This window comes from Apium graveolens, chromosome 9 (assembly GCF_009905375.1).
Source record: "Apium graveolens cultivar Ventura chromosome 9, ASM990537v1, whole genome shotgun sequence".
Classification (NCBI taxonomy): Eukaryota; Viridiplantae; Streptophyta; class Magnoliopsida; order Apiales; family Apiaceae; genus Apium; species Apium graveolens.
Genome location: NC_133655.1, coordinates 202,573,934 through 202,584,287, shown reverse-complemented (window position 1 = coordinate 202,584,287; position 10,354 = coordinate 202,573,934).

The following is a 10,354-nucleotide window of genomic DNA, read 5'->3' as shown; positions in this document are numbered from 1 at the left end:
TATGCTACAACAGGATGAGTAAATGTCTCTGCATCCAAGCAGGTAGATTCTATAACAGCTTTACTTTGCTGAGAGAGCCCCTCCCTGTCAGCATCCTGGACATTCATTAACTCACTTGCAAAGACATCCACCCTTATTCCTCCTGTACCTGCATTTCTCTCATTATCTCTCTTTTCTTACATCAAGGTCTCACCTTGGCTTCCCACCCTCACACACTCACCTTCACCATCTAAGGTGGGACTCCTCTCACTCACTTTTGCCAAACCTGAAGAAATGGACTGCATTAGATCACTCTTTTTCTCTCCTTTTTTCTGAGAGCAACCCAGACTCTCACTCAAATCACTTCCTTCCCTGAGTCCTAAGAGTGATTGCACTATTACTAAGTCCTCTGCACTTGTAAGAATTGATGAAATTTGAAGCTGTGCAGAGACACCCGACGGATAAGGAATATCCATTGGTTTAGCAGTTTGACTATCCGACGGATAACTGCTGTTAAGCTTATCCGTCGGGATACAATCACTACTCGATGGATGATAAATATCCATCGGGATAGAAGAAATAATTGAGTTTGGAGTGGAGACTATTGTAGACTCTGTGCAGATTGATGAAAATTTTGGCACAGATGTCTCAACAGTCTCAGAAAGAAATGGCAAGTGAGCCAACAAATCATCTAGAAGATGATGCTCACTTGCATGGATTTTTGGCTTCTCCAAGAGAGTTAAAGATGGAGAATTTGGAAGTGATGTGTTTATCATGTCAACATCCAATGAGTGTGTGGGAGAATTTGGTGTATCAGGTGCTTCAATTATGAGAGATTTTGGCTGTGACTCCACATTTATTGGAGCCACATCAACCTGACTTTGAGAAGGTGCAGTGACGGGGTCTTTAGCACCAGTTTGCACAGTGTGTGATCCCAGTGCATCCCCAAGGTTTTTTGATTTCTTCTTTCTGGTATAAGTTTGGGGTGAGCTTGTATCCCTTACCCTCTTGGCCTGTGCTCCTGGTTGGGAGCTTGTTTCAATGGTAACATCCTTTGGGGATGATGAAACCAGTAATGAGCTAATATCCTTATTAAGCACTGCAGGTTGTTGAGAAACTGCAGTGTTGCAAGGCTGGGAAACACTCACCTCTCCTACCTTATCCTTAGGGCTTCTTTGATTTTCACCCTGTACCTCACCTTTCTTGCCCACCTTCACACTCCCCTCTTTAGGTTTGGTGGATTTTACAACTGATTTCTTTTGAAAGAAATTAGAGGGGGCTTTCTTAGCTTTGGATTTAGGAACTTTTGTTGGTTTGGTAGCTTGGGTAGGTAACTGTTGGGTCATTGACACAGTTGCCATATCTACACTAGAAAGAAAAGAAATTTGTGAGGTTGGAAGAGTGGAGACAGAAGAAATTACCTCACTTACCTGAGGTCCCTCCATTACTGGAAAGTAGAATAAGGGAACCTCCTTGTGATGGTTTGCCCTGTTTAAATCTGCAATTATCCTTTTTTCTTGAACCCAACAATTTAACTTGTTGGTTGGGTTCTCAATCACAATATCTTCAATAAGATGGTTAGCAACAATCATAAAGAATCTAGCATAATAGACACTTTTACTTCTCTTATTAATCTCTCTTAACTTAAAGGCTAACTCAAACAAAACCAAGTCATTGAAATTAAAGTACTTATCAGTAACTAGCATGTAAAGCATGTTAGACATAGAAATGTTTATAGAGTTAAAGTTACTAAATTCACCAGAAAGCACCTTAGTTACTATATCACATAGATAACTCCATTCTTTCCTAAGGCCCAACCTCCTAATTTCAATTATTTTAGAAGTTGTGAGTGCATAGCCCATGGAATTAAGCATATTAACAATGTCAGTGTCTGTGTGTGGAGCAGTTACAGTATTATCAGGAATCTTGAAGCATGCTTTAACAATATCACTATTTATGCAAAACTGATTACCTTTCAGAGTGAATGTGATGGTCTTGTCTATCGAGTTGTACACTGTAGTTGTCCATATCTCTTCAACAACCTCACAGTAAATGGTGGGTGATTTTAGTATGGCATAGTTGAGTTTGCAGTTCTTCATAAAATCCATCATTTTGTGATAGTCACCAGACTGTTGAATCTCCTTGTTCACTAAAGCTGAGAAGTTGTTTTTCTTATAGATATAACCGGTTGGAGACATGATTTTCACTACAGGTGCCATTGTTAGAGATTTGGAATTTGCAGAGAGAGTTTTCTTTTGAGAAGAAAGAAATTAGAGCAATTGAATCTTGAGAATGATAAAAGAAATGAATAAAAGTGAATTTGCTTTTTGATAGGGAAGAAAATAAGGCCTGTGTATGTAGTTAATGTTGCAATAATCATATCAGAATTGGGCCAACAGCTAGGCCCAAAACCCCTGAATATTAATTAATTTTGTAATTAATTAATAACGGATAAGTCAACTGATAAGATGAGTCCTAGTGGAGAAATAAATCCTTGCAGATTGGCCTCCAAGGAACCTGGTGGGATAAGGAATCAGCTTCCTACTTCTTAGGACTCCAAAGTCCATTCTAATTCTGAGACATTACCACTAAGTCTCCTAACCCAAGTCCAATTCAAGGACTCCCAACATCTATATAAGGGGCCTCACCCCACAAATCAGAACTACATTTTTGACTTGATCCTTGACAATCATCAAGGTATGTAGGCATCTTATTAAGGCAGATCGAGTTATGAAACACAAGAGCAGTCAAATCGAGCCTCGAAGCTCACGTTCCTTAGTAATAAATACAACAATCAATATACCTTAGTTTTTGATCCATAACATTTGGCGCCGTCTGTGGGAAAGCACAACAACAACCATGGCGAGAACACGGAGAACAAGCAGCGCTAGAAGCACCCGGAGGATCAGGAATTTTCCGGTCCTTATACTGAGAGAGACTCTAAATATTCGGATGATGAAGTGGCCCCAAGAAGGAGACAAGCTGGAAAAGAGCCGATGGTTGATGGTAACCAATGTCCTAGAAGCACCCGAGGGGTGAATCCCCAAGAAGTGCAGGAGAGAATCAAGGCCCATGAGGCTGAGATTTAAAGGATGAAGCGCGACTTGAGGCGCACCAGGCTCCCAGGCCCCCATTACCACCTAGGGGAGAAATCCTCCTCCAATCATAGACCTGGATGGTCTGTCACAAAGAAGGGCTGTAGTCCCGAGAACTGATCCAAACAATCTTCTTCCCCTTGGAGATCCTGACGATCCTACTCCACCATTCACTAAAGAGATAATGAATGCCCATATCTCAAGGAAGTTCAAGATGCCCACTATCAAAGCTTATGATGGCACGGGATATCCCTCTAATCAGATCAGGACATTCTCCAATGTACTGTTGTTGCAGCCCGTGAATGACGTTATTAAGTGTCGGACCTTTCCTCAAACCCTGTCGGGTATGGCTAAAAGATGGTATAGTCGTTTACCTCCGAACTCTATTGGGTCCTTCAGAGAATTAAATCAGGATTTTATTAAGCAGTTCATTAGCGGGAGAGTGCATGAGAAAAGTTCAGCATCCCTCATGAGCATTGTGCAGGGAGCGAAGGAATCCTTGAGAGACTACCTGAATCGTTTCACAAAGGAGGCTTTAAAAGTCCCGGACCTTGATGACAAGGTAGCCATGATAGCACTGCAACAGGGAAATAGGGATGAATTCTTCAAGATGTCCTTGGCCAAGCGCCCCCCTGAAAGCATGTTGCAGCTCCAAGATAGGGCCGGAAAGTACATCAAAGTGGAGGAGAGCATGAGGAAGACAGTAGTGAGTAACGAGCCCACTGGGGGCAAGAAGCGAAAAAATGATCTGGAATATATTGCTAAGGACAAATATCATAGAACTGAGCAAACCCCTGATTCAACCCCTAAGTAGGGAGAGCTTGGGCAAAAGTTCACTGAATACGCTAAGCTGAATGCCCCTAGAAGCCATATCTTGATGGAAATTGAGAAAGATCAAGATATTCGTTGGCCTAAACCCTTGAAGGCTAATCCTTCCAAGCTAGATAAGAGCAAATATTGTAGATTTTATAAAGATGTTGGTCATGACACCGATGAGTGTAGGCAACTGAAAGATGAAATAGAGTTCCTCATTCAGAAAAGGAAGATTGAACAAGTACATTGGGGAAGGAAGAGATAGGAATACCAATGGAAGAAAGAACTTTAATGATCGTAGGAGGGACCAAGATGATCAGGGGCGGGATCCCCAGCCTAGGGGACCGGTTATAAATGCAATCTTTGGAGGACCGCGACCCCGAGGGCCTGTGATAAACATAATTTTTGGAGGACCAACTACTGCTGGATTATCCAAGAACTCCAGGAAAACATATACCAGAGAAGTTATGCATATTTTTTGGGAAGCCCCGAAGAGGGCCAGGACAGGAGTGATAATGGCTTTTGATGATTCTGACCTGGAGGGTGTGAAATTTCCTCATGACGACCCGCTGGTCATAACACCGATAATAGAAAATAGCCCGGTTAAGAGGGTCCTTGTGGATAATAGTGCTTCGGTGGATATATTGCTCCATGACACCTTTTTAAGGATGGGTTATAATGATTCCCAACTAACCCCGACCGATATGCCGATATATGGATTTACGGGAGTGGAGTGCCCCGTGGAAGGAATAATCAAGTTGCCAACGACCATAGGACAGGAACCAAGGCAAGCAACACAGATGTTGGACTTTGTGGTGGTGAAGGCTAGTTCAACTTACAATGCTATCATGGGGAGAATAGGGATACATGCGTTCAAAGCAGTCCCTTCTTCCTACCATTCAGTTATGAAGTTCCCCACCCGAAATGGGATTGGAGAAGAGAGAGGAGATCAAAAAATGGATAGAAGTTGTTATGTAGCCTCTCCGAGGGGAGATGGAGCTGGGGGCAAGTTCTGCCTATTGAAGATCTGGATATCCGAGAAAATGATGAGAAAAGAGGGAAGCCATCAGAAGACTTGGTTTTGATTCCTTTAGCTCCCGAGGATCCTGAAAAAGTGACTTTCGTTGGAGCCACACTAGAGGAGCCTCTTAGAGGGAAGTTGGTGAAATTTTTGCAAGAAAATAGTGATGTGTTTGCATGGTCAGCAGCTGATATGCCAGGAATAGACCCGGAACTGATTACTCACAAGCTGAATGTGGATCCGAGTCAGAAGACGGTGAAGCAAAAGAAAAGAAGTTTTGCTCCAGAGAGGCAAGAAGCTATAAAACAAGAAGTAGAGAAGTTCTTAGAGGCTGGTTTCATTAAGGAGATACAATTTCCAGAATGGTTAGCAAACCCTGTAATGGTGAAGAAGGCCAAAGGAAAATGGAGGATGTGTGTGGACTTCACTGATATGAATGATACATGCCTTAAGGACTGTTTCCCGTTACCAATGATAGATACTTTGATAGACGCCACTGATGTACATGAGATGCTGAGCTTCATGGATGGATTTAGTGGATACAATTAGATCAAGATGCACAAGGATAACATCTCAAAGGTATCATTCATCACTGACTTTGGTGTTTATTATTATCTTGTTATGGCATTTGGTCTCAAGAATGCAAGAGCCACCTATCAAAGGTTGGTAAATAAAATTTTTAAGGATCTTATTGGAAAAATCATGGAAGTTTATGTCGATGACATGTTAGTCAAGAGTCTAGTGAAGGCTAACCATATAACCCATTTCAGGGAAGCTTTTGAGGTCCTGAGATACCACATGATGATGTTAATGTTAGTGTTTGTGCCCTAGAGACAACATTATGATGTTTTAGTTTAAGACATTAGGAGTATTAATGTTTATGTTCTATCGATTATTCTATTTATAATTTATTAATTCTTAATTTACTGCGATATAAATGTTAGATTAATAAATGTCCTTGGAATATGATATGCAATTCTATATCTCTAAGTACGTGACTTAGAAATGAGATTATGTGAATAGTATCAATATTCCTAAGGCCTAATTATATCATAGACCTTGAAGTATGATCATTTGTACATATAAACCCTTGAAGAAGAAAAACATACACATCAACCGTTGATGTATTGAATGACCCTTGTCCATTCAATAACTCATATATCCTAAGCTACTGAATTATTTCTGGTACATTGTAGCTAACATAAGCAGCATTAGAAATTAGAGCTTTAGTCTACAAGCTTTGTGCATCTGGGAGCCTACATCTACATCTGTGGTAGCTTTATTTTTCCACCTTTTTGCTCCAACTTGGTCATCATGTTCATAACATGGTAAACAAATAAACATAAAAACACCACAGCCACCCATACAAGTCTTTTGTAATTTCTCTTCTTAACAGCTGCAACTTTAAGAATGTGTAATTCTCCTTCAAGCATCTGAACTTTTTGTTCAAGCATCTCAACTTTGTAGGGAAGGGATCAGTTTAGCTTCTGCTAAGATTACCCTGTTGTGATGTCCTTGGTCAACCGATTTATGAGTTCTTGAAGAGGCAAGGGTCGGAATATACACATTCAATACATCAAGAGTTGATGTGTATGATTTTTTTCTTCAATGGTTTATGTGTACACATGATAATACTTTAAGGTCCAAGTTATAATTAAGCCTATTCCTAAAGGTCCCTAGACGAGTATTATTATTAAGGGACAATAATAATACGTTAAGACTGGTGTGTTTGCTGACTGATGATCACATCTCATTGATCATAGGTATAGTGATACTAAAGTCAAAAATACAGGCAGATGTATATGTACATGGTGCTGGACAGACCCAATGTGATTCTACATGTATGTTGTGTCATAAGTAATTCTCACAGTGATAATGATGTAATGGTCCTTAGACCTGAAGTCATTATATTTCTATACGAGAATTAATATACATCGATTCCATTAAAAGTTATCCTTGACCGGGTAATGATAAAAGTGGACATTGGGTATATTATGAATCGTATGAGAAATATGAATGATCTAGATGGGATTTAACCCTCCTATTTTAGGAGTGATATTATTGGCCTCTTGTGTGAGCTAGACTATGAAATGCGTGGCCACGCTCAAATGTTGATTTGATATGATTGTCTACTCATTCATCAAGGAAACTTGGATTAAACTATGATGAGGATGACACATTACATGCCTCTAGTTTAATCCACAATATTTGGTTAAAGAGATTATATTAAATTGTATATTATTCATGAAAGGTTTAATCGATCACCAATTTAATTATTATTACTTGGGTAGAAATGATGTATTACTAGATGCCGCTCATTGTTTATGATTTTAAATTAGATTTAAAATTCGTTGCCAACGTAATAATAACTTATAGGGTCACACACAAAGAATGCTTGAAGGATTATTTACTTTAAATTGGATTTAAATTAAATTAAAGTAATTCGAATTTTTTATAATATTAATTAAGTATGACTTAATTAATTAGATAAGTATTGATATTCGAATTTACTAATATATATTATGAAATTTATTTGTTAAATAATTAAGTGAGACTTAATTATAATACAAATAGGATTTTCGAATTAATAATAACTCCTAATTAGTTAAGAGTTATAATTCATTTTTCTACTCTCTATATAATATCTCTTGTGTGGCTGATTTTTATGATGAAAAAAAAGACTAGCCACCAAGGGAGAAGATGGAGAGAGCGAGAAGAAACGAGTTTGTGCTAGTACACATCCAATCCTGGAGTTCAAGCATTCGTGTGGATACCGATAGATCGTAGATCGCGAGAGCGGGATGCTGGTGATTGAACAAGCTTTGGATCTCCATTAGTCAACCAATTTGTAAAGCTTCTTAAGGTAAACAATCTGATATACGAATTAAATATCTATTTTTCGCATGGATCCTGCGGTGGGTTTCGAAAATTCTGGTTTTTTACATTTTTAATTACTGTTTCCGTTGCATGTATGTGCTCGAAACCCTTCAATGGCATCAGAGCTACTTGCAAAAAGTGTTTAATTCGTTTATATGTTTATTGTTTTTATGATGATAACATGTATAAAATATTCCATGGCTGTTATGTATGCGATTTTGTATGTTTTACATGTTATTATGTTTATATATGCGTATGTATATATATGTTTTGAATATATGATATTCATGAGAGTTGTATAATCATATGATGATTATATAATCTATATATATTGATATATACATGTTTTGTGTTTGTTCTTATATATGAATAGTATTTGATACGATTCTGAATCGGATGCAGCGGATTTGCTGAAATCCGGGTCTGTTGTCCGATTTTGGCGAACAAATATGCTATTTCATATGGAATCGAGCGTCTGAACAAAACAGATTGCTAAAGATATTATCACTGATCTGTAAGGCGTTTGACGTCGTTTAAACCCTGTAATCTGTGATTTAATGTTATCAGATTTAATTTTGAATTTTCTTATTTTTGCTATATCTGGTTTTTATGATTAGATCATGATGGGTATGATATGTTAAGATCATATTATGTGTTTTAACATGTTCTTATGTGTTAATTGAGCATGGTGGATGGTTATGGCTTATGACCTTAGGTGAATGGTTTTGTTTTTTTTTTAAATACGGCTTGCATGTCGTTTGATCTTGTAATTATTAAATCTCGAATGTAACTCGAGTTCTTATTGTAAGTATATTAGATTAGTTTTTATTTTTCATTCGTGTAATGTACATGAAGACATGAAGATTTGAAGATCAATGAAGGGTAATCTCACATGGACGCCATCCAAGGAAGCAATACAAGAAAGAAGACATGTAATAGTTAGCCTGTATTTATTTTTCACCTTAGATTGACCTAGATCTTTGTCATTAGCTTGATGAAGATCACATAGGATAAAGCCATAACCAACCACATTTATTTATTGCACTTTACATATATATGAGCATATGATGAATGTATGTGTAGAGTAGTTATAAAGATGCATGCTTAATTAGATTAAGGATGTATGTATTAGATACGACACCCATGTCATGCTTTCTAAATAAGATAAAATCTGTAACGACTCAAGATTTAAAATGAACAAACGATTATGAGATTCTCATGTTTATGAAACACGGAATAAAATACAAATTTTCTTTATTTCTGACATGGGGCGATTTTGGAGTTTATTGAACTTGTAAGGTTGTGGATTTTAAGCGAGACCGTTGTGACTCCCTCACTACCTGGAAATCAAACCATTGACGAATATCGATTTGAAGTATTTTATTCAAGGAAAATTTGGGAATCTATTTATGATGGGATCATGATGGTTTTAAAATTAACAAAACCCCAAAGTTAATATTAAGTTGATCAGATGCCTTCCAATGAGTCCAATGCGTTAACCCCTAGATCGACCAGGAGTGGGTTTGTCAAAGCGAAGTACTCCTATCTATCGTGGGAGATGTGTTGAAGTATATTGATACTTTTGACTATTGGGTTTGACTTAACTAAGTTATCACAATAGGATTGTGAACTTAGAGGCATAGAGTTTGGCGAGATTTATTAGATAAATATGAACAAATGTTGTTCCACCAAGCTATCCAAGAGTTATATAGTTGATCTAATTGACAAATGTTGTCTACCTAAATAATCATGTTTTAGGAGAAAATCCAAAGCTGACCTAACGCGTGGCTCCGAAACAATTTTATAATAATTATCGAGCCTTGAAATAATTTAGAATAATATTTTTAAAGCTCGAAACTATTTTTCAGAATTTTTAAATCATTTTTAAATAATTAAATCTAATAAATAATTAACTAAAATCAATTAATAATTAATTAAATCAATTAATTTTAGAAATAATTGACCAATTAATCAATTAAAAATTAACTGAAATTAATTAACTAATTAATTCATATTTATTTTTGAATTAAAAATATTTTTCGGAATTAAAATAATAATTTTTAGAATTTTCAGAAATTAAAATCGAATTTTTATAATAAAAATAAATAAAAAATATGATTTTTAAATATTTTTAAAATAGGAATCCTATTTTTGCAAATTCTGGAAACTTCAGGGACCAAACTGTATCGTCCCCAAAAGTTTAGGTATCAAACTGTAATTTTTACACCCTCGTCGCCGGAAAATGCAGGGGTTGCCGGAGAACACGATTCCGGCCTCCGCAAATATGGATCTTGGCTCACTAGAAAGGATATAGAAGATATTTTTTCCGAATTAATAGTTAGGGCTATTGATTTGATAAAAATAGTGGGAGATATATATTGTGTATATATATATGAATAATCACTTGAACATAATTTAATGATCATTTGTAGACTAAGTCATTTTATGCACTTTAATTTTGTACATATCAAATGACAAATTACACAAATAACTTCTCTATGTAATAGTCCTTGAGAAGGACAAGCTGATATTAAATAATTTCCACAATTGACACGAGAACTTGAGGATT